Genomic DNA, 26931 nt, shown 5'->3' with positions numbered 1-26931 from the left:
TAATTCGCCTTATTTGCCATATGTTATATATTTATTCTCTTATTATAATGTTTTGTTACGTAACGTTACATTTTTTCATTGTTATTTAACATTAATAATTTATTTTGCATTTTCTATATATTTTTATTTTCTCTTTTTATGTGCATTTATTCGCGCTTTAAGGAACGTTGTCTCGGAACGCTAAATAAATAACACACTTTCTTTATCTCTTTCTTTTGTCACATATACGTCGTTTTTCTTTCAGTCTCTTTCTTACATTTATCATGCTTCTTTCCGTCGGTCATCTCACCGAGAAAGTCCTCCAAAAGAACGGAAGTTCTCAATTGATCGTGTACTTATAAGGATTGATAGAACCTTTTGTAGAACTAAAACGCTTTACTAACGGGGAGGCCCTTACGTCCCGGCTTCGATATCTTAGGTCAAGTGTCGATTTCCGATAGTTGCCGGCTAGGCCGGAGAACATTTATGCAACGCTCTCGACTCGATTTGCATGTTGCATATTGACCTAATAATTAAGTGAATATTAATCGTGTCTAGGAAAACATTTAACGCTGATATTATTACTAAAAATATCTAAATTTATCTGAAATAGCTAGAATTATTGAAAGTTATATTAATTAATTATATGCGCATCGCTTGCTTTTGCGCAATACGCGTAAAATGTAATCTAAATTTTCGAAGCCATATGTATTGCAACTATTTGTGCAATATTTATTTTATCAATATGTAGTACAATATGTTATCAATATTTGACATTTTACATCGAGGAAAACAATTTGTGAAAAATTCAAACTTGTTCCTCAAGTGTACACTCGCGGGACACTTTGACAAATATATATAGAAGGGATGTAAAAATAGAAAAAAAAAAAAATAAAATAAATAAAACAAAACGATTGCTGAGGAAATGGGAATAAAATTCACACGGATGTCCCGAAAGAGAACTTTTAAGATGTCCTTGGTCGTCAAGGCGAACGGAAAGCGAACGTAATTGTCATTGAATCGGCCATTCAAAGCGCCCGAGCGCGAATGTGCGTGATGATTCATTTATGAGCGGTGCATGAATAAACGCGGTTGTACGCGCGAGGTGTCATTCACTTTGCCGAATGCGCGGCAGCCGGCAAAGAAGGAGAAAAAATGCATCGTCACATTTCACATTCGTCGACGCAGTGTATATAACGCGGCGGTGTATATTTCCGAGCTCGAGTGATGAAAATATAAATTTCTCTGCGGCAAAACAAAATCACGGACAATATTCGTGAAACACACACACACACACACACACACACACACACACATATACACACGAAGGCTTTTAAGTGCGCAATATACGAAATGCACAATGCAGCATGAAATTTGATACGTCGTACACATACGCCGTATATATAATAATATAACGGAGATAATAGTGCACAGTTTACTGTTGATATATGTATCTATAGTTCCGCGCGCTATATGCCAAACGGTGAAACCGGGGAATCATCGTTGCTCTTCCGCTCGCGAGTTTGAAGAGCACACTCTGATTGTATATATTGTACATATATATATACAGAAGCGTATATTTGACTCTGCCAAAACGGTTAGAATAGCCCAATTGTGAAAGAATAGTACGCGCGCGCGCGCGGGTAATATTAATGCGTAGCGCGTAATATGTTGTACGAGGAATGATTCGCGCGCTTATCTTAAAGAAGTTTGGGACATGTCTAAAACAAGTTTTTAAAACTTGAAGAAAAAATCTTGTTCTTGATTGTAAACTTTTACAAGTTTTTTTTTCAATTCTTATTTTTATTCGGAAAATTCCGAGAAAATCGTTGTTGAGATAATTTCGGACTTTTAACATAAATTCTTTATGAGGTTCGGTATTTTAACCAAAAGAGTAAAGATAACATATTTAAAAAAAATTTTTTTAAATAAGAGAGCCTTTCACGCAACTGAAAAAGAAAATTATTAAAATACCGGCAGTTTTTAAGATAACGAAGAAAATGCAGCAACAGCGCAATCAGCTCGGCAATCAGCTGTTCATTACTTTGGTCGCACTTAAAGCAGAAGGCAATAAGTACGTAATAACAAGGTGAAAATGAACTCTAATCCTGTAAACACCTGAACTTGTTGTCCGAGCGATTTTTAAAAACGAGATGTCTTTCGATATATATTTTAAAGAAAAGAAAAAACAAAATAAAAACATTATCAAACTAATGTTACTTTCTTAATTTAGAATGTCGAATAAAGCTCCGTGAATTTTTTTCAACGTTTTAAATAAAAACTCGCGTTGGACGTAAATGTCAGAGTTTAAAGGATTGAGGTTTTCAAAAAATGTTTCTCATTCCTCATTCCGCCTCTTATTAACAAAATCCCAAACCTTCTTAACTCGTTCTTTTCTCAATTCAATTCAACTCGTCAATATATATCGGAAGAACTCGGATGTATACGAGAGATCTGAGTGCGCGGATACAAAGATGCTAGACGGGCAACGGCAAAAGAAATACGGAGACGAGATTCGAGAAATTCTCGAAATTTTCCGGCGCGAGCCTTTTATTCTCATGTGAATTCCGGTTATATGTTACGTGCTGCGAGGTCTCGTGAGCGTGGGTGCTCACGGGGGTGCTCTTGAAAACTCGACGGCCGGGATCGGGATTCGATCTGAATAAGCATTCGAGTTTAAGTATTGGAGAAATCTTCGCTTCCTCTCTCTCTCTTTTTGGGTCATAGAAATAGTTTTCTACTATTCATATGTATATCTCCTCACCCTCCTGAGTTTCCGTCATATATGCTCGCTCGCTGGATCGATCGGCGATTGCATTCAGGCCATTTATTCTCCCACACGATTCCCAGGAGATATTACTCGCGATAAATGCGAAATGATTAATAATTACGTCGGCATCGATCATTTTTCGTATCTTTTACCGATCTATAGGGTATATTGAATTCCGAATACATACACACCTCGTAATTTTTCAATACTCGACTTGCTACGCTGACCTTATTCCCAAATCCTCTTTACAATGTTTTTATCTGTGTGTGTGTGTGTGTGTGTGTGATAACACTTTAAATAGTCGTGTGTCTCTATTGCCTCAGCGATAAAAAAAAAAAAAAAAAGAAAGCAATCGATGTGGATCATTTAAAAAAAAGTAAATTTATAAAAGTGGATAACTGTACGAAGACAAACAACTACAAAAAAATAAAAGAACAAAGATGACATAATTTCATCGTATTTCGAGACAAGAGAAACGGATAAGGACATTTTGTAATAACCGTAATAGCCGTAAATAGGAGCAACGATATGAGATAAATTTCAAAAGTGGATTATTAAAAGACACGATGCTCTCGAGTAGCGGGAATAGCACGGCCATTGAAAAAATAATGAACATTTGAACGAGCGACGAGTGCTATTACATACAACAAACGTGGCGGAACGTGAATATAACGTGGGAAAAAAAAAAAAAAAAAAAAAAAAAAAAAAAAAAATGAATTAACGAGAATTAACGGGAATGATCGAAAGCGAAACGATAATAAAAAGTGAATGCGTGTGAAATTGTGTAGGAAGTGAGTTTTCTTATCGGAACTTTGTACGTGTGGAATCCTCGTCTCGTCGTTCCCGATCCATAGCATTCGCGCGAACTGACGGCTTCTAATATCCTTCGCGGATGCGATATGCAAACGTAACCCACATTCGGCAGTAGGTACGTAAATATTTATCGTCCCGGATCCTACATAGCTCGCAAACTTAATGAACTGCCATGCTAATCTAGTCTGCCGGCATAATGAGAACCCGTTTCGCAGTCATTGTTCTGTCACGTGAAAGTTGTTAGTTCGACGAATTAACGCGTCGTTGTTACATACGGTTAACGAAAGGGCTTTTATTACAGGACGTCATTATGCAGATACATGATGTAAGTAAAGAAAGGGAAAGAGGAAAGAGAGAGAGAGAGAAAATTATCGTAAAAAAACAAGTGTATTATTGCAAGTTTTATACGTAAACATTATTCGCTAAAAACCAGGTTTATATTAATCGAAACTTTAAAAGAAATCATTTTTCACATGGCTCAACAAATGATCCTTGTAACTTAATAATTTATTGTTGCTTATTTATTTTTTATTGTCATTTACTTTCTATAAATATCAAATTCTATTTTAAAAAGTTCAAATTAAAAAGAAATAATTAAAACTTTTTTATTAAGTTTTTAAAAAATACATTATTTACAAATATATATTATATAAAATATCGTAAAAAACAGTTGTTGATAATTGTCAAAATTTTTTTACCGAAACGAACAAGAGTTTGGCGATATTTTGTTCTATTTTATTCTTCCAATGTCACGCAATTCAGGTAATGTTAAAAATTCACAAGTTTTAACAAAGTAAAATTTAATAATTTTTTTTTCACGAAGTGGTGGCAATTTGAAACGTGACAGTTTACATTTTCAGTAACAAAAAGCGTTAAAAAAGGTTTTTTTAACATATAATAAAATCGTTAAAAAAATTCGAAACAACACCGCACGATAAACAGTTGTGTTGTATTGTTTTCGCGTGATGTATTGTACTTGTTAGAATCTGAGGGTTAACGGTGACTAATCGAGAAATTATCAGAAACTACGTTCTCGCAAAATGTGTGTTCAAAAATTCTCAAATTAAATGTTTTTTTGTTCGAAAACGTGTATCTCTGTTCGATAAAAATTGAAGTCGAGATTTCGCGATACCGGCGCGCGCGAATTCCGTTGGGGAAACAACGACCGATGAAAATTTGGGCTCGTATTTTACGACGATGCAATAACGCGAACGATATCGATGACGATTCGCCGCGATTTTAATCGGTCGCTTTACGAGCTCGTAAAATATGACATTAATTTCTATTACGGGCACTAAAACGGCGATACAAAAAGTCATCGTTGATTTTGCCGATTCAGTCGGAATTGTCATATCACCGCTTACATAATTAGGCAGCTTGAGCAAAGTCAACGCGAAACCAAGCGAAACCCGAAATTGTGTGCTGCGTTTACATATGGCGAGGAATATCAGAGATGAGATAAGAAATACGTGAAATATGGCAGAATTTTATATGAGAGACATTTAGAGATGCACACAGTGCAGATCTTTTTCTTCTTCTTCTCTTATATCATTTTCTTATATAGTAAAAGCTCCGGCAGAGATTACGATCTGCATCTCATCTCTGCGCCGAGTGTGTTTTACGTCTTAATAAATCCCGTCGCAATGCACATGCAATATATATATATATATATATATATGAATAATCTAATAAATTCCAAAATGGTCTCTTTTCTCTCTCTCTCTCTCTCTCTCTCTCTCTTTCTCTCTCTCTCTCTCTCTCTCTTTCTATCTATCTATCTATCTATCTATCTATCTATCTATCTCTGTTTATCAGCAAAGTTAATCGAAATGAAAGTGCAATTTGTATTTTCTCGTAACAAGAGAAAGAAGAGCTTTTATCGAAGAGGGCGTCAATGCGTCACTTGAGGAGCGAGATACGATAGCAGAAAATCTCGAGTCTCGAGTGCCGCCTTGGCACGTTTCCAATCTTGTCGTGCGAACGAACGAAGATCCCGCTATTGCGGGTGGTCTTCTTAATTAACTTGTTTCGTCGCGCACTTGACGCATGCGAAGGACATAAAGATGTGCCGTCAACAAATCTGCGCGCATTAATCTAACGTGCTCAATTTCTGTTTTCTCATCTTAAATTGATCGCGAAGCGAATCAAGAGGCACGGTAGTGCCTCGCGCCAAATTCACGCGCAACAAAGTAGCGCTCGAACTGCGTGAGCATACTGTGCCTCTTATACGCGAAAATCAGGCGTTTCAATGGAGAGGAGATTTTTAATCAGCCTTTTATTCATTAACGACTAAACCGATCGACTTTTTTTTAGTCTCGTTTGATTCACGTTGAAAAAATAAAAAAAAAGTATTGTTGCGTTTTTGTTGTTTGTTTCTGATTGTTCGAGATATACGACGATAAAGTTTCGAAGTGAAAAATTTACGATTCACAAACGTCGCGCGACCAAATTGTGTGCATGTTCGTATGTCTGCTGCCAGATGGCATACATATATGAGCGCGTTTGAGACAAAAAAGAAAAAAAGACAGGAAGTGTGAGTTAGAGAGAGAAAAAGAGAATCACGAAGCACAGTAGTGGTTTGCGTTATTCGCGTTGGCAACACCTCCGATATAACTTTTTTCAATAAACTGGTTTGAAATTTTACACAAAATAAGTACAAATTATATACTTTAACTTTCTGTATATATATCACCGTAGTATATCACGTGACCGAGGTCAGTGACCTCGGCGCTGTCACGTGACCGGAGTCAGCGATCTTACCGTAGTATATATAAAGTAAAAAAGTAAAAATTAATAAATTACAAATTGATTTAATATTACAAAAACTTCTTTTTTTTATAAAACTTGGTTTACAAAAGTAAAGAATACTACAAAATACCAAATGTGTGATATCTCGAAAACTTATCTTTTCCAAAAAGATAGGAACGCGTTGAAAGTTCAACGCGTAACAAATTTTCTTGCTGATTTTATAGTTTCTTTTTGTTATGTTTAGCTTTTTACCGCGTATATTTAAAAAAAAACGAAAAATACAAATATTATTTTAAGAAATTTTTTGTTATACACACACTCTTTGTTGTGTAATTGAAAATAATTTCTCATATTAAACTGCACAATGTGCGCGTTGTCTTTGTATCTATTTGTACATACACGGACAAATAACTCGCCGGAAAAAATGACGTGCGATAAATAAATTAAATCCACTTTTGATACGATGTATGTCGTGTTGTTATCAAAACTTACGTTATAATCGAGACACTTTTTTTTATCACCTCTACTACGTATTATAGATAAAAAATTATGCAATAGAGATAAGAGATTCTGAAGCGCTTCTTTGTAATCTAATCTTATTTGTCGTCATTGATTTGTGTTTCAGATTGTCATGCAGTAGCCATGGCCTTTGGTTTTGTAAGAAGAAACGAGTTTTCATAGATCAAATCGATCTTGTGCTGCTTTTGTTTGCGCGAGAATAACCGACAATCACGAGTTTCCTGACAAAGAGATAGAGAAAAGGATAACGAAATCTTCGAAGGAGAGACGCGAAAAACCCGACGAAAAAAGTGGAGATAAACGTATAAGGTAAAAATTCTTGTCGCGTATGCCCACGTTGACTTGTTTCACAGATACAATTGTCTGTTGGGAATCGTACAATTGAAAACATGTGCAACCAGACGAACGTGATCGGATCTTTTTGATTTCCATAAGATTTATCTCTTTATTTATTTTTAATATATTTCGTGCAATAATTGAAATTGAATATATAAAGAAAATACGACTGCTGTAAGTGCCAAGCGCTTGGCGACGTGTTTGTTTTGAACGCAAATCAATTTGTGTATTACACTTAAAAAAAGCTTTGTGTAATTTTTATCTTTTCTGCGTAAAAGATAAAACACATTGATAAAACCAAACGTTTTATATGCAAAACTACATCGATAATAATTCGCAAAGAACAAATACGACCGTTCAATTCAGACGGAGCGCGTTCCGATTGAATGATTCGCGTTGCGGGAACAAATTTTATCCCTCATTATCTCCATTTGGGTCGCGGGTGCTAAACGCGTTCTTGTTCAAAGCGTGTCAGAGCTCTCTCTCCCTTAGATCTGTCGGTTATCCCAAATCCGCGGCTCGTTTCGCCATAATGGACTGCTTCTATCGGATCGCATCAGCGAGATTTTTACACGGGACAACGCGCGCGCGCATATTCCGGTACTTATCACTTTCTTTAGTTCTCTGTGTTGGTAGCATCGAGCCAAATGGAGAGCTCTCCACAGCGATCTAAAAATAGTTTTCGCTTGGATGGAAAAATACCTCCCTTGCACCCTTTTAGGACAAAGGACGAGAAAGATTTTTCGTGTCGTGAGCTGCACCGCGCGCGAAAAATGTGACGACGTAATAATCGCGTGGCCATGATCGATGGCAGTTCGCGAAAAGAAGCGCCGTGATACACGAACGTGGATAAATTGAAAGAGTAGGATGGGGAAGTCTTTGTGCGGCGAAAGAGATTTATCCGATTAATCTTTTTGCGAATTCAGCGCAAAATGTAACGGAAAATCTATGCTATTGAAGCTGCTCTTTCAAAGGTTTACTTAACTGTTTCGATATTTTTGCAAGAACGTAATTTTGAACAGCTCGTCATTAGTAGCCTTCAATTGAATTACGTATCTTTTGACATATGTGAAAATTTGAAAAAAAAAATATGTACAAAATATAAGTTTGTTCAGGACAAAATGTCAAATTAGACAATTAACGTAAAATATTGTTTTTTTATTATAAGAACTCAAATTCAGATTTCCTGAAATTAGATCTTTGTCAGTGAAAATTTAAATAACACGAGATAATTACCAGCAACAATTAATAAAAGAAATTTTTTAATATTAAGCATAATGGAAACTCACTAAAAATAAATTAAAAAATCGACATCAGTAAAATTATCGAGAAAATTATTTTCGAGAACTATATTTGTACAGAAGTGTGTCTGTATATTTATACTGCCAGTGTGTTTGAGAAAAAAACGTTGTCATATATTTATTAAAGAAATCTTGACCGTGGCAGAGTACCCTGATGACGATGTCAGCAGAATCCTAGTTTTAATGTGTTCTAAGCGGAATACATAATACTTCAATTTTTTTGCTGATACTAGTCAATACGGTTGAGACGGTCTCTGGTTTTTTTTAGACGTTACATCGCGGCGATCGAAATAGCTGTTTCCAGCTTTATCATTAGTGCTGATAAACATATTGGGATTTGTGTCACAGCAAACTAGAAATTAACTTGTAAACAGATTGCGTCACGCGAATGTACGAGGAACTGCACTTGGATAACGTGTTACATAAACAATTGTGCCGATCGATGTTTCTTACTTACGGAAACTCGTTTCTCTCTCTTACCGTGTGACTGGCGTGTATGTAAGAGCGCTCGTTTTTTTTATATCACTTTTTATCGTGACGTCTCAAAGTCTGTGCGCGCGCGATATCTGCCGTCTCAAGGTTTCCGCTGTATTTTGCATACGCATAATAGATGAGTAACGCATTCCGAGCGTCTCAAACGCGTCTTGCAGTATTTACAAAGACGCCGCCGGAATTTACCGCCGAGGGGGGAGGAGGAATATCCCTCAAAAAATTCGCGATTCGTATGAAAAAAATGTTGCGGATACGTAGAATAATTCACAATCCGTGTATATACACAGTTTGTCCTCGTGCGCACGTGCGCTCTATTGGCTTTCAAAGATACGATGACATTTGACATTCAAGCCGAAAGGACATTTCTATATTTTCCGTATATTGCTTAGTAATAATAGGTTGAGAAAATGTGTGGGGAATGAAATGTCTCCGATAAAAACGTAGACTATCTCGATAGAGACACTGAGAATATTTTTTCCGCGAAGAGAGAAATCTCAGAAATCTCGAATCTCACAATTTTCGAACAAAAAGAAATGTATGAAAATTTCTGATTGTTATTTAAAATTGGGGACAGCTTTAGAAACATTTTTCTACGTACTTTATTTTGTTTACGTTTTCTACGTACTTTATTTATTATATTTTAGTTTATATTTTAGTTTTTTTATTGTTGTGTCTAGTTTAGTTTAGTTTAGTTGTTTAGTTTTTTGCGCTGTTGCGTAATTGCGATTGTGATATACATCCGCGAACAATATTTGTACCAACAAACAACTATGAGAACACAGTTGGAAATGCGTGTTTTTTCATCATTAACGGAAAAACCAACTTTCTGACACCTAGCGCGTTTAAAATTCCTCTTTAATTATGATCATCCGCTGAAACAACGAGAGAGCGTTCCAGTTGGCAGCCGGCGATGTAAAACTGCGGCCCGCGGGGATTTTCCTCCGTTAATTGATACCTGGCCACACTGTCAGGTAATGGATTTAATCCTCATTAACGTGTTCAAAAAGGAGGCTTCGGAGAGAGATCCTTTATTGACAATCTGCCGACTCGTTACAAGTCTTCTTTTGTTACGTTCGTGGGCAACGTTCTACTTCGACTGTGCCGCGTTATCGTCTATTCTCTATTTCAGAGCTATCTATCAGAAATTTCACTATAAATGTGAGTCCAGCAATTTATTCGTAACACGAAAAAAAGACAATATTCCTCTGATGTCACCGTGCTATCGTTCTTCTAACGAAAGCTTCTTTGACGAAGTTTAATTTTTGTTTATTTTGTTTTCGCGTGGCTGTGTATAATTACACATATTTAAATTTAATTAAATAAGAATTGATATTGTAAATTGCTATTCAATTGTTTTAAAAAGAGAGTATTATGTATTTTTTTTCATATTTCCGACATTCAATACGTATCAAGTATCTTTTGCGGTGGTAACTTGATATCACAAATATGCGCTAAAGAGAGATATTAGCTAGAAAATAAAATAAAAAATTGTACGACTCGGTGTGGTTTTCATTTCGAGTCATAAAACGTAGAAAACAGCTTTGTATATTACGTGCAATATATATGTAAATATATATGCAACATATATGTAAATATATCGGTTGCTGTGCTATCGTGTCCGCGCGCACGTTTTAAGCGATTGATAAATTGGACAAAATGTCCCGAAAACTTATGAGGTTTTATACGTTTCTCACTGTCGGCGGAATTGATCCTCCTCGAGAGTCAATGAAGAGAAGCGAAGTAATAAAATCGTTCAGTCGGAAGGAAACGAGAGATGACAATTTTAACGACTTTTAATATAAAGATATAAAACGCGTTGCTAAACGAGCTATTCGATACGCGATATTGTGTAAATTTTAACAACTCTATAGTGTGTAAGAGAACACACTAAAACATACACATACAATATGATGATGCTTCAATTATTAGGCGCTCCGGGAAAGTTCCTTCGCAACCATAAACAAACAGAGAAGTCAGAATTAAAATAACAAAAAATAATGGAAAAATGTGGTAGAATGAGTATGAAATGACAAAAAAAAAATAAAAGAGAAAGAGAAAGAAAATAAATGGAAAACGACAGGCGCAAAAATAGCGAACGAAAATCAGAAACTTTGTAACGAGAAAATAATTGAACATTTATCAGTCGCAAGAAGATCTGTCTCGAACGGAGAGCGTTTATAAACACTTGTATTTTAATCAGCGAGCGCCTTTCAATTCAATGCGATCTGTGAGTCGGATTAACCTCGTTAATTAGTTGCTCGTTGTTTCGTTTAATCGCGTCGCGTGAGTTTTTTTTTATATTGTAATCGTCTAATTCCAATTGTTTTGCGCGTATGGCGATGCAGCGGCTTATTTATGCTAAAAGCGACGTTAAGCAATCGTCAAGGCGATACGTGCCTGTATGCCTCGATGCGTACGTGCGAATGGGAAGCGCATACTGGGATGTTTCATAGACAAATAAGTATGCGATTAAGGCGCTCGGTGAGGGAAACTGCTCGAGCACACTGCTCATCGGGAACTTCACTTCGTTCTCGCCTGTTGAATATTAAATCGATTATTGAACACGCTACCGACTATCCGAAACTTGAATCGATGTGACATAATTTCGTCAATCAATGCTCATCGTTTATTGCTCCCCCGATGCGTAACTGCCGAGTGAGCTTAATCGTGAAAAGATTTTAATTGAATTGGATTTTCAACAAGTCGAGTCCTTTTCACAGTCGAGGGTCTTTTGAAATAAATTTGATTTAAAACTGCGAGTTTATATCGCGCAACAGAAATTTCATACCGCCTCTAGGAGAAGCGCGCGCGCGCGCGCGCACTGCACGCGTGCACACGCACGCACAGTTTTTTAATAACGCGAAAAAGTTCATTTAATTAAACGGCACGGTATTTATACAACCAAATGACGACTCTCTTTCCGCGAGATTCTTTAGATAAAACAAAACGCACTGTAATCGTGAAATTAAAACAAAATTTTAATACACTTCTGTATTTTTTAACGCGTTTATTAAAAAGTTGAATATACGTGGACGGCGTTTTGCACACACACACACACACACAGTTGAGGAGATCTGATTTTTCGCGTTTTCCTCTTTTCGCAAATTCAATTATCTCCCTGCTAATAATCCTCCGACCGGCAGCAGGTGAGCAAAATATAAAAGCACAGAACTTTATTTCTTCATTCCATCCGTCCGACACTAACATCTCATCTAATGAAAATGAGATTTTTGTTCGCGAACTTTTCAGCGTTGTGTTAAAAGCGTATGCACATAATACGCACTAGAATTTGACTTTTAACAAGCGTGTACGGCCATTGTGCCGTGTATGAGTCAGTAATTCTTACGTGAAAAAAAAAAACGCAAATGATAAAATTTGTTTACATATGTATCTACGGATACTATTTCCTCGACATTACTAATTTTCACATTGACCAATCTTTTTTTAAATAACTTTCTGTTCTCATTTTGTTTTATTTTATATTATTTCTATCCAGATTCTCATTAGGTTTCAGGCTTTTACTGATGAAAACCTGATACTTACCTGCTACGCTATCGAAGTCAAAATAACTTTAATTACCTGCTGAAAATTGAGAAACTAAAATTCTGTACGTTTGGTTCTATTTTGTCTTTTTTTCTTTTTAACTTTGTTATCAAATTTTATATCGTCGAACGTTAATATCCACAATATTAGAAGAATCGACAGAATTAGAGAGACTTTAACTTGTTTGTTTCTTTCGTTCAAAATTGTGGATTTGAAATAATCTGCTTCGCTCCGGAGACACGTGATTGCGAGAACTGCATATTTCTTTCGGTAGCTGCTTCTTCCATTGCGAAACGTCGTTTGAAACTATCGGAAACTGTTCGACATTTTAAAGTTACGTGTCGGATTAGGAAAGTGAACACATTCGTGCGATTTATGTCCGTTGCGGCGAAGTCCAATCCGAGTCGCCGCCGACGACTTTTCTTTATTTTTCTCGGAGACATGAGGATACCGTCGGCTTACGATTCATCACGGGGCTCGATGTAGGTGGTTCGCGTCGTTTAACAGCATCGTCGTCGTCGTCGGCCCAATGAGTAATGCGCGCTGCGCTTTCCGGTAAGAATCTAACGAAGATTTGTAAGCGCGGCCGCGCAGGGACCACCGACGTGGATAACGACGATACTTTGGCACAATGTCCGATCGCGTACGCGTCTAATTGCCGCAATTATCATTTCTATAAGGAATTCATTATAAGCTGATCGCCGGCCATGGCGACGAGTTTGTTTGCGCGCGATGAGGAAACAATACGCTTTTATTTTCAATCGAATTTTATCGAATTTTATCGCGAGAGAAGCCGCGTTAATTACGCTCGTAAAATGTTTAGAGACTTCTCGGCAATATAACACGCGCTTTAACTTGCGACCTCGAAGAAATGATACCCTGGAAAAGCCGTTAATTTGAATATTTCGTGAAAGTTTTTCTCAAAGTGTGTTCCGAAGAGCTAAACTGAAAGTGCTCGATAGCTTTTATGCAAACGCCGTTTAAATATGCGGCGAGAAAATCAGAAGAAGAGAAGGAAGCGGCGGCGGCGGCGGCGTCGAGTATAGACGAGTCTCCAAGTGACAGTCCTAAGCCGTATGCAGACAGAGTGGCCTGCTTGATATTCTATCGAAGCGCGGGCGACTGCGGCGTCGGTCGTCTCTTCGCGCGACTGCAAATCGCGGTATTAACACCCGATCGCTCATTGTTCGCCGACGGCGCGACCTAATATGATCGATTTATCGCGCCGAGTTACTCGTCGATCGTTAGTCAAATGCGAAGAGACCGCGAACCGTAATGGCGCTGGACAAATTTAGGATCCCGGCGCGTTGTGCGGATTTAGAACGCCAGGCGGAATTGCGCCTTCTGTGTAGATTCGTCCAATCGTTTCGCCGGAGTCGTGTCCGGAATACGATATTCGACGGATGTTCGTATTTACGTCGCGCATTTGGCACATGCGACGGCGATCAAGCGCCGCAAGCAACACACCGTTTCGACAAGCAGAGATGTGAACAAAATCAATAGTTTTGTTTCTCACAACGTGTTTTCGCGGAACATGTAATTTCATTCATTTCCGTAGAATTTCATTTTACGTATCGCGGTAATTAAGTACAAATAAGTTAAACATATTGCGGCGAAACCCGTTAGGAGACAGATATATAGATACACTTTGTGGACGGAACCGTGTAACTAGAACATTACACGACTTTCTTACTCCCGTGAGAGTCCTGCGGTATCCTTACACTGGTCTGGAAAATGACCGCGTAGAATGTGTGTGAGAGAGAGAGAGAGAGATAGAGAGAGAGAAAGGGGAAGCAATGAGTTATTAGAAGCTCGTAGAACTTCCCTCGAGTCCCACAATTGCGCGCCACGAACACTGACCACCAAACGGTTCAATTCTACTGCTTCTCGCTTGTGCGAGATTCTCTCCGTGCTCGCGCTTCTCTCGTGGTTTTGACATTTCGCTCACGTTCTTCCTACGGAGAAACGATTTTCATACCGAATGCGCCTGGCAGCATCGAGTCGTCTTGAGCAAAACTCGCCGACGCAAAAGTTTCCAACTTTAAAATTTAGCAGTACATATTTAATGCGTACAGTTTGACGCACATGAGAGGGGAACAAAATAAAAAAAACGCGACTCTTTTCGCAACTCCGAGCGAATAAAATTTTTTGGTGAAAATTGACGATTGGCTAACAATGTAGTAAAACAAAAAAAAAAAAATATTAGAAACTAATATTTAACACCGAAAATAAATATTTGTGTTGTTTATTGTAAATAAATATTTTCACTGTTAACTAAAACTAAAATACAACGACTGTGCGGGATAAAATGAATGAAAATTATATACGTTCTGTGTGTGTGTGTGTGTGTGTGTGCGTGGGTTTCATTGTTTCGGCAAATACAATATAATCACTCAGTGTATCACCGCGACAGACATTGCCGCGGCGTGTTACCAAACTAGATGTAATTTAGATCTCCGAGTACGATAAGAGATTGTTTACTTCAAGTTGATCTTGCAAATTGCAGAGACTTATGAATGCTCGAAGCGTAGCAATCTGCCAAGTGGCTTTAATTACGAGATTTGCGGGAATTCGCGAGTAGTACAGCGAGGTTGTAAATTTCTTCCTTGGACTTGGAGACACGATCGCAGGCGTCTCTCCTCGCTTAATCCTCGGAGTAATTAGAGGCCTCTCCCGATGCTCCGCTTGGAATCTACACTAACAGTTTGTCCTTGGATTTACTAACGTGTTTTAGCTCCGCTTCTCTCTTCCTCTCTCTCTCTCTCTCTCTCTATTTACCGAAGTTTCATCATGAAACTTTGATCTGTTTGTCAGATTCATTCTGGCATTTGGAAGTTGATTAATGTCACTAATATACGCTGTGTGTTTTGGTACAAATTACATTCATTATACACGTTCCATTTTTTTTTAGTCTTTCTCATTTTGACAATAAGTTTGTTCCGCTCTATAAAGATTTTAAACGACCGCGGTATTATGACTGTGCAAATAAAGCGAAGTAATTTGCTTTTTAATTAGAGGCTTGCATGAACGAGTTTGTGAAATTCAGGTTTTGTTGATTTGCTTTTCTATAAAATTGTTTTGAATTTTAATTCCAAAAGAAGAGATCCTATAAAATTTTTCAGATTTTATATTAGTGTTTTATTTAGCGTTTATGTGTAAAAAAATTCTATTTAATTAGGAAGATTATTAAATTGTTTAAACTTTTGTTGCGATATATCGGTTTTTTTGTTGCACTTCAATGTGTGTCTCTCTCTCTCTCTCTCTCTCTCTGGTTGTTTTTTAACAACAAAACCAAACACACAATTAAGTTCAAACAAATTTTCTCGTCAAACGGATTTAGAAAGGGTGTAAAAATACAGGTGTAATTCGCGTCAGCTATAAGCAGCGGCCGTTACACACACGCGACAGTCGTACCGGCCATAAACGATAATAGGTGTAAAACATCAGCTAAATGAAATTGTACACCAACAAGTTCGAAAATCGTTGCGGACCGGATTGATCGCGTGACATACGGCAACTCTCTCGGTCACGCTCGCTATTGCTATTCCGGGTGTCCCGCACGAGCGAGGCTATTGCAAAAGCCCCGACGTGTACGTTTAGTTATCGATCCCAGACTGGACCAGCCGGACGGCGTGTTATGCGCGACGCGAATAAATGATTGTTTCCTATTGTATGTTAAATGTACAATGTCTGCGCGGCAGATGGACGATATTTAGCGAACTGTGACGATATTTTGTGTGAACTGACAGTTCACTAAATATCGTCTAGCGTGAGATTTTCGAACTAACGCCGAGGTCACATCAATACGCTACATTAACTAGATCTTCAGGAAATAAACTTTTTTTTTTATCGATAACACGACTGACCGCGATGCGTCGCGTATTCAAGGCGTATTATTCGAATTGTTATTCGATTAGAAATTGTCGCGAGGGGGAAACGCAATTCCCTCGCGGCTGGAACCTGTGCTCGCGCGCGCATTATATCGTTAATATCGAACTAATCTAACTTCGCGCCGTAAACAATGTTATTCCAACGAGCTCCGCTGTGTCGTAGGCGACGGTAAGCCGGCCACAGGCTGCTTATCGTTCTCGTCGTACGCGGGCGAGTATAGACACAAGTGGCGGTTCCGAATTTATTGGTCACTTGAGATAATTGTCTCGTTCGCCGCAGCAGCGTTTCGATTTAATTGCACGCGCGCGCGCGCGCGCGCGATCTAAATATTTGCGCCGCGGAAGTAATTAGAAACCCGCGAGTGAAACTCACACAACCGCGATGCTATGCTAATCCAACATTTCCCGAAGCGAGGAAGCAGCGTATGAGGGATACGAGATCCGCGTTTAATTTGAATGAATTTGCTAATTACATGCTATCAGCATCGCGACAATATGTGTAACCGTGTAATAGTTGTCACAACTTTGTCTTTATTATCCGTATCTCAAAATTCGCATGCCGAGTAATACGGCGGTTTTATTTTTATTGCCGTTTTTATTTTCAAGGACGAAATTACCACCTCCCGTTATCAACGACGAAGAGATAACACATTGCACTTGGAAATTTACTTCTCATGATTTTCATACGCGTTTCAGAGTTCGTAAATAAAATTGAAATTACTCTCGCAAGATCATTAATTTTCGTTATTATCGTTTCTACGCGCGCATTTAATTGCCGTTTCGTTTGGCACCGCCTTAAAAAGTGTAGAGGCATTTTACAGAATACGAGATAAAATAGAACTTCGATTACGTGTAATCTTTGAAATTATTCGCAAGTGTAAATGCGGCGTGTAAATAGCCGTTTGCGCGCCGGTGTGTTTATCTATTCGTAATTTTACGTGTTGCCGCATTTCGCGTGTGTCGTTTAATGTTTAGCGAAAACGTCGACTGATGAGGCACCGATTTCAACGGCACATGCCAAACGTATTAGCCGAAATGCTTTGACTCTACGTTTTGGGCTATCAAACGTTTGCTGCGAATTTTCTCATCGCACACGTGACTCTATAAATATTGGCTCACCGCGCGATTTCTAGTTTATCACGTACGCGTATCATACTTCGATATACGTACTTTAAAAACGGTCATAAAAAAAAACTGATCGCGCGAAGCCGCAGATACTATATGAGAGTTATTTAATAGTGCATCAGCTTAATTGCTTCGTTGCGCAACGAACGCGATGATTTTTTACGACGCTAGTCCGGTCTACTTTTACGATCGTACGCGCGCGCGCGCACACGCACACACACACACACGCGAATGATGTGTGTCCATTAACACCTGAATAGATTTTAATTTTCCGATATGAAATTGTTTTCTTCTCAATAAAAACGTCATCATTTAATCTCGCGACTTCGTTTTGCTTTTACACATCAGCGTTTAGAGATCGTATCTCTCACGCCGCGTATTACGTTAAATTACGATGAAAAATGTAATCGCGCGGCGCGTAATGTAATTCGCGCCGTGATTATATATTATTACGGTAATGAGATATTATACGATATACATTACTATCAATTTGGGGAGATAAGACGAAAATTGGCTATCGCATCTCGGGATTAATATCGACGTTCCAATATATATATATATGTATATATATATATATATATATATGTATAACATACACGCACAGAGGTGTTCGGTTACCTCGAAACGCAACGCTATGGTCTGTAATGTGTTCGTGCTGCCATTTGAGGTGTACCAGAGGCATGGCTTGAAATTGACCGTGGGGTTTATGCGCGTAATGAAATTCTGATGGGAGTCTACGGGCGCTGTGCGACGCAGCCAATCGACATTTTGCGGTCTGCGCGGCCGCTTGGGCGGAAATTCGTTCTCCGCCATCTTCGAGAGAGACGTGTCCAAGTGCCACGCTCGATACACACGCTCTCCAATGGAGGAGTAGGAGGAGGGATGCTTTTATTAACCTTTTTCTGTCACGTGCAGCTGCAGATTGAGGATATCGAAATGAGATAGACGTTAATACGCCACTCGGGTCAGCGGAAGAGCTTAAAGAGAAAAAAACTCATAAATGTTTATTTTTTTAGGAAGGTGGGAGGAGTTACAAAGGATATGTCAAAAAGTTGGTTTCAAACATATTTCAAAATTTTCTTAGAGAAATCAGTGCGTGTAGAAATCTCCTCCCACAACTGTTAAAAATGAAATTTCGACATTCTGAAAACTTGAAATTTAAATGTGTGCGTGCACTACGTTCGAAAGTTTGAAAACAGCATTTGGTAAATTTTTTCTCACAATGAAATAATTTTTCGAAAATAGAAACAAATTTTTTTGATTAGAAACAAACAATTGTGTAGTAATAACAGGCCAAATCCGAACGATTAGATATTGTTCAAATAACATTTAAGTGATACAACATGATGCGAGTGTCACCGTGTGTTGCGTGATTTAATATATCACGCACTTGATTAACCATGAATTTTTTTTCCGCAAAAGAAATTGATTATCGCAATAATACTGTGTGATCTCGCTTCGACGTGACGGATGTGTAAGCGTCGTAATTACTCGTCATAAATTTTAATTTCAATATCGACGATATTTTTTATCCCAACTAGTGCGCATTTCCAATTTGCGTAACTATAATAAATCTCTGAATTATCATGAATTCGCTTTATCACTCCCTAAGAGCACAAGCTGATCGCAGAACCGATTAAGTAATTCGTCAAATGGAGGAAAGTCACGATTTTGATTAATGACACGCCAAGAAACTTTCCGTTCGCAATGGCAAATTAGGTCGATCTCGGTTTTGACGTTTCTTTGTTTTTTTTCTTTCTCATCAGCAGTCATAAGTTGTTCGATCGCGTCTACTTGGATTTTATTTGTAGCCGGGACACGCAGTTCTTTAATGTTTTTTGCGATATGTATAAGATTTCGCGACTTACAAGTGTTTACCGTAAAAACAAAAAAAAAAATATCCGTTTCTACGGAAACTAATACGCTGTACGGATCGATCGATTGACTTTGTCGCGCAACATTCGACATTTCGCTGTAACGTACGCAGAAAGTTACAAAGGATTCGTCGGAAAATGTCTGTGCAGTCAATATTGACGTCGCGCATCATGAAGTAGTAGCCATCAGCACCGCCGCGTCGCGCGCTGCGGCGTATCGACGACTGTTCGATATGTTGAAGTGTATGACAGTCGATAAACCAACGTGCCGTTTCCTCGCCAATTGTTCGCGTTCGGAGAGGCACAAAATTAGTTTCAATTCAACAAAAGCGTTTTTAGTGTGATTTTTTCTTTTTTTTTTTTTTTTCCAAAACCGTTTGATTCGTCGAAATATATTTTATTGTTCGTTTCGTTCGGGAGCGAGCGCACAAGAGCGAGTCTCGCTCTTTTTAAAAAAAAAAATCCGAATCCAATACGTGAACTTTCACCCTTTGTATGTCCCTAATTGAATCCAGGCGCGGTGAGTCCCGCACTCATTCGGTCTGTCGAATTTCGCGTCCGCCTACGCGCGAAATTCAGTTCCTCCATCAGGTCTGTTCCGAGGTCTGTTTCCGGTTTCTCGTGTCATTTCCGTCGGAATGCGACCTTGATCACACCCCACCACACAACGGCGAGTCGTGAAATCATGTGCCGATATTGAATTTGCATCACATGATGTGAACGAGACAGTAACAAGTTTCTTCTCGAGATTTTTTCGCACGCAACAATATATAACAAGTTTTATACAATATATATATAATTCAGATCATATATTTTTCCAAATTACGCGAGTTTGCACTCACCGAGTGTTGGGCGGAGGTGCAAATTTAATGACGCGTCTCTCTCCCTTGGTTTGGCTTTCGGTTTGAGATTCCCGCGCGTGCGTCATCCGGGCGCGCTTACATAATTTAACGCGTTCCGTTTTATTCAATCATGTACCGCAGATAAGCGCAACGAGATTCGCCTTTACGTGCTAAATTGTATTTTTTATCTACGCAATAATATTTTAATGTAGCTTTTACGTGTGTTTTACGCGGCGAATGTGCTCATTTTTGTGCGCGCATTCATTCGTACACACGGTCACGAAACGGTTGAACGGTCTGTCTCTCGGTTTCGAAAAAAGTTCGAGAAAACGAGTATTTTATTAAAAAATATATATATATAATTTATAGTATAATTCTTATAATAATAATAATATAATTTTTCTTGGCTACTTTCGAGATCGATTCGACGTACAAGAACACCTTTCTGCTATTCAAATTTATAATAATTTACATATTTTGTAATTCACCCGTAATTTGCATATTTTATATGGCTGTGAAATTCGAGTCAGTGTGAAATTATCACACGTAGTCTATAATGAAGCTGCTGCAGCAATCCCGAGGGAGATGTGAGTGCAATAACCTCCTCGCCATAATATCGATTCTTATGAAGAGGAATATATAAGTTAGATATATAATCTAACGTTTACGTGTCGTAAAAGTTACATCAAATTTTACTGTATTACTCAATTGGGACGTAGAAAATGTCTCTTCTCGTTATCTTGTCACACATTTCGATCCTACGCGCATACGTGTATAATTTATATATGTCAAGTCACTACCTTAATATGTATACGAAGTTTTGTTTTTTTATCTTATTCGTCTTCATAAATGAGTAATGACATTAGTCATTAAAATATTAATATCACACGCGAAAAGTTTTTTTTCAATGCGATAATATATTATCTGTATTATGCGAGGCATTTTTCACACACGCGAATTCTCGTTTGAAACACACCGAGAAAGTGGATAATTAAAACGAACAATAACTTAGCGTTGAAAAATCTTATAGATTCGCTTCGATTCGATTTTGTTCTACGATTTGTAGATTTATGTATTTTAAAAACAAATCTGTAAATGTTTTTGACACACAGTTGTTTGTTTTTGACCTTTCAATCATCCACTCTCTCTCTCTCTTTCTCAGTGAGTTAAAACTGAGTTTGCTCGTTAAAAATTTTCGCGGCTGATTAACTTCGCGGTGTGTGTTCGCGTACTTGTACTTGATAATTTTTCTGAACAGCTCGAACAGAGAGAGATGTGCGTTATCATCAGCCGCTACTGATAATGGAACATGTCGATGATGGAACAATCGACAGACAAAATCTCATTAGAGGATCCGTGTCGCGCATCCTAATTAATTACGCCGACCTCGCCGCGGAATCTCGTTTCTTGACAATTTCGCTAATTAAGTCCGCTCTCTTCGCGTTTGGAAGTTGCCAACCGGGCGACGCACTTCAATCCTCCTCGGCGAGGAGGAATTCGCACACGTATGTACACACACGTACAGACTTTTGAAATGAAAACGTATGTCGCATGCACGTCGATCTTCGAAATAGAACACGCGTGTACAATGGACAAAGGTTTTCGAAATTAATCCCGAAAGCAGTACAAAAGCACACCGGGCGGAGGCACACTCTGTATATCCATTATTGCCAATGTTATCTATTGCTAATATTAACTCTTTGTACGCTATACGACGTGTACCGAAATGGCGCTCAAACGGGATATATTCGGGAATATTTCGGATTATGTGGGGTAATGCAACAGATAAATATCTTACGATAATTTATGCGCGCGAAACGAAACTGTGTGAGAACAATCAAAATTTTATCGCAAAAAACAAAACAAGAAACTTTCATGTGAAAACATATATTCAAACATTTCATATTTAAATACTCGTCGAGTCAGTTGACAAGCCATTGAATATTCGCGATATGTATATTTATATATCTTTTTTTGACGTGCACTTGTGGAACGACAAAAAGCGCAACGATCACACCAACATCTTTCGACGATGATCAATAATCGCACTGTGGCCGTTATACTTAATTACGCGTCTCTCGCGTGTCGATGGGCGCTTTGCGCGGCGCGCAAAAATGCTCGAGATCGGCAATATAAATATCCATTCATGAGAGCGGTCAAGCGACCTCGCGAATGCAACCGCGTTTATCAAGGCGTAATCTCTTTCGCGCGGTGCATTCGCCGATCGAACGCGAGCCGGTTACGTAACTTACGACACGCCTGAATGGACATACGTACTCTAGACGACGAGCTACGATTCCTACGTTAAATCACGAGAAGTGGAAAGCAGGGAAATAAAGTAGAATGGAATTAAATTTATCACGCGCTCGCTCTTTGAATCAGAAAACGTTTTTTTTTTTTTTTAGAATATTACACACGCACAGATACTTGCGTCCATTGAGTAAATAGATTCTGAAAGTTAAAAAAAAAAAAAAAAAAAAAAAAAAAAAAAAAAAAAAAAAAAAAAAACACGAATCATTGAAAAAGAAAAACTCTAATACGNAAAAAAAAAAAAAAAAAAACACACACGAATCATTGAAAAAGAAAAACTCTAATACGTTCGAGAGAACAAAGCTCGAATTATTAATAGAAGTTGCAGAATTTTCTTTTTGAGAGAGAGAGAGAGAGAGAGAGAGAGAGAGAGAGAGAGAGAGAGAGAGAGAATGTATTACATCCACTCGTTATGATATTTTTCATATAATATTATAACAATTGCAAGTAGATTTTATATTTTGTTTTGATATTCGTTTTATTCGATATATGTATTATGATATCGATATATATGTATTTAAACAACATAATTAAATGTAATATATAATTTATAATCCAACAAAAATTTATCTCTCTTTTGGTTACATCACTAGGAGGTGTTGATTATTTTAAAAAGATTAATGAACCGTAAAAACGGCGATCGTTTAATCTCGCAGTAGGAAAAAATATATACTTGACGTAAATTGACGAAGAGTTCGGCGCGATCATCAATAAATATTGATGTATATATATATATACATATATATATAACGATGCTCGCGTACGTACATACGTGTGTATCGCGCATATAAATTATCTGTGTGGGAAATATCAAATGTATTCCAGCGGAATAAATATCGCGCTCAAATCTATACAGTGGCGAGTCTAAAATCAATATGCAAATATGATCAATCGCTTGGTTTTTTCCTGTTTATCGAATGAATGGTATCTTGTTTCACGCTTTTTTTTGTGAAATCGATTATTATACAGACGGACACGTGATGATACACAGGAACGGAATCGCGCGCGCGCGTCTTGATAAAAGGTAATTCGATAACGCGCGATCAAATCGCGTAATTGAAAGAGAGCGAGCGCTTGGCTCCGCCGAGAGAAGAGAACCTTTCTGTTGTATTTTTCTGTTGCATTTCTCCGATAACACTTGTTTTGTGTAAACCGGAAGGAAACATCGTGCTCTCACCGTCCGCCATTGATAGCGCGCGTTCGTGGGACGCGCTCGAGCGTTGACGTCGTTATATCTGATAACCGAGGAGAATCCGTGCTGGGGTGTCGCGTATACGCGCATATAATATAAGATATCATGAATTACTGCTAGAGATTTAATACCAAGTGTATTATTACGAATCCGCGTGTATACACACGCTTTGCTTGTAGAAGTCCTTAGATTCACCTTATCGTTTGATCGTTTTCTTCTTTTTTCGCTCTCTCTTTCTCTCTCTCTTTTCCTTTCTCATCTCGCGAAGAAGCGAACGACCGAGGCTTCCATCCTCCTACGGGCGTGAAGGCGCGCTCGCGTGAAACACTTGGCGCAGCACGTGTGGCGCGACCGCGCCGCTCGGCGCGGAGAAGAAGGAGCGAGAGTCGAGTGATAAGGAAGTAACAAATTGTGTCTAGCTAGACGAGCCTTCCTCCGGCCGACCGCCGCGCGACGTACTTGGCACGAAACTCGCGCGCGGCGGGGCCGAAAGGACGGCCGAAGACGACGGCGCGCCGGTCGTTACCGAGAAACGGCTACACCCGCGCGGCGGGTCAGCAACTCTCGCTTCGGTCGATTGTGACCTGCGAGGTAATACGCGAACACAGCGGGAGCGCCGGATCCCGATGACCGGCGGCGGGATTTATCGACGGGATTTTCCCGGGAACGAACGCTCTTTTATTTGGGATTTACTTCAATTTTTTTGAGTATCTGTACCCCCAGCGCGTTCACCCTCTAACGGCGATATTTTATTATACGCGCGACTTGTTCCCCGTATATAACACTTTAATGCCGCATATCCGACGAGCTTTTCGTGACAATGGGGAGTATTAAAACTATTAGAAAAATTTGAGAGATAAAAGTTTTTTTATCCTATGCGGAATATCGCGATGAGATTTCGCGTGGCTGTGCATTTTACAAGTTGTGATAATAACTGCAGCATTTATTCCGGCGGAATTCATCCGGATCAAGCGATTAAATTTATTTGATTCTACTGACAAAATGTTGTAAAATTTGAAAAAAAAAAACGCCCGAATTCTAATAAAAACCCTTTCAAAGAAAAGCGCGATTGAGATTTTTACTTTCAACTGTTTGAATTTGAATTAGTAATTTTTCAACTTTTTATATGTTTTTATATTTTTGATTAATAAAGTAACAGATCGGAAAATGTGGATAACAATAATTGTGACAACGCCGTGAACTGTCTTTCTCGTTAAATCGTTACGCAGACCGCATGACGTAAACGAGAAGCACCTTGTAGTGCCGTGTACTGCCTCGGGTAATGCGACGACGGTGTCTCGTTTTCTCCCAGCTTTTGATGGTTTATGCGCACATATATTTATCATCGGACATTAACAGTCGGCAAAATGGCGGTTATAAATTTTCAGTCCGACATACGACGGTCACGTTAATTTCTCGACGTTCCACCATCTACTCGGCAAAATTGTCCGCCATTATACGTGTAGACCTGTGTCGAACAAACCGTTGTTTCAAAGCTCGGATCGTCGCCTCCCGTTATTATACGCGATGAATCGCGGAAAACTATACACAAAGAGAATCGGATCGGAATGAGAAGCGCAGAATAAAAAGCTCAACTTAGTGAAATTGAAAGCTGAAATAAATTAAATCGAAGAGAAATTTTATATGTAACGATATATTTTTTGCGTTAGTTCTCGAGAGATGTTTCGCGTGGAACGTGTATGAAAATGTATTCGGAGAAACGTATTGTGCGGAAAAATATGACGCAAGAGAAAAAAGGAGAGAGCATCTCTCTGACGGAGGCATTTCTATAATAACTTCGCTCTGAAAGGTTTCTCAGGGTAGAGCTGATGTCCGGAGAAAAGAGGAATCCAATCGAATGTTCGAGGGAAAAAACGAGTTCCCTGGAAGAGAGACTCTTGGATTCATCTGCCGTGACGGGAATATGTTGTTTACATACTTTATCTCGAGGCGCAAGCCATGCTACTGATATAAATTTTCTCGAGATTTCTGCGAGATAGACAAGCCGCGACTTACATCGACGTCTCGACTTGATGTATCGCGTCGGTATGAGATTACGTAGAAGTTATCGTTGCGCGTACGATCGCGGAAAGAGCATTTTCCTCGAAATTATCTAAGAGTTTTCCGTTACTTTTTTTATTGATCGGACAAACAACTAGTTTCTCAATCAGATTTTTGAAGAAATTGCGTGTTCAGATAACATATCAGAAAGTCACATCGTTTTCGATAAGAAGAAACTATCATTCACACTACGTAGATAGTAGCAAGTGACAACGCAAACATACTAGACAATATATAATCTAATCTGCACAATTTATATATTCCAACAATTTCAAAGTGAAAATGTACAACTAAGTATTAAAAGAATAAGTATTAGTGTTATAAGTATTATATAATTATATTATAAATATTATATAAGTATATATATTAAAGAGAATATTATTTGCCTGTTACATCGATCAAACGAGCACTTAGATTTATTTTTGTATTTACTGCTCGGATAGATAAACGATGTTCCAGAGTAAAAAAAAAAAAAAATAGTTAATCTCTGTCTCAACTTTCCACAACTGAGCAATGGTTTTTGCAGTTACTCGATATAACGTTGCAGTTTAGAAGTTAATTTATGAAAAAGAACAGACACACAGAGATAGAAATAACATTCAAGAATGTAATGGGATCATCAAACTACCCTCGAACCAATACGCCGTACCTACGTGTAATTGGAGACTCGGATTAAATTTAATTCGAAAATTCGCACAAGATGCTTGGCTTGCATATCGTGAAATACTCAATTTACATCCTTATGAAATTAAACATTTCCGTTGCGAAAAAAAACAACCTCAGGTCAGGAGTTCCGGAATCTCTCGTATTCCAAACATCTTCTGTGAAGTTTCGAATTAAATTTAACTCAAATCTCCGAGTACATGTTAATCTACACATTTTGAAGAGGAGAAGAAAATCAAGAGACATTCGTGCTTCTTATATGCGAAATTCATGCAATTGAGAAGCGAGGAGATTTTCATGCAACAATATCTCAAAACAGAGAAGAAGAAAAACGATTTTCTGTGTGGTGGCGAGTACTGTTAAATATATACACGTGTAATTGCACGTATATTTTTGGCATAATATAACTCGACTTCTTAGTTGTACATTTATATAATTGTGATAATAAAAAAAAAAAAAAAAAAAAAAAAAAA

At 38.3% G+C, this 26931-nt stretch overlaps 1 protein-coding gene across 2 annotated transcripts in view; it reads left to right on the top strand.

The window, feature by feature from the left end:
* LOC109854380 overlaps positions 1–26931 on the top strand; it is a 131406-nt gene that overhangs the window by 30660 nt on the left and 73815 nt on the right. For both annotated transcript variants that reach the window (XM_020427425.1, XM_020427424.1), the window contains one exon: positions 6936–7138. The gene's annotated coding sequence lies outside the window, so the exon portion shown is untranslated. The remainder of the gene's footprint in view (positions 1–6935; positions 7139–26931) is intronic.

The sequence above is a fragment of the Pseudomyrmex gracilis genome, unplaced genomic scaffold (genome assembly GCF_002006095.1).
Source record: "Pseudomyrmex gracilis isolate BER0280 unplaced genomic scaffold, ASM200609v1 scaffold_64, whole genome shotgun sequence".
Taxonomy (NCBI): domain Eukaryota; kingdom Metazoa; phylum Arthropoda; class Insecta; order Hymenoptera; family Formicidae; genus Pseudomyrmex; species Pseudomyrmex gracilis.
This window is presented reverse-complemented; position numbering and strand designations above follow the sequence as displayed.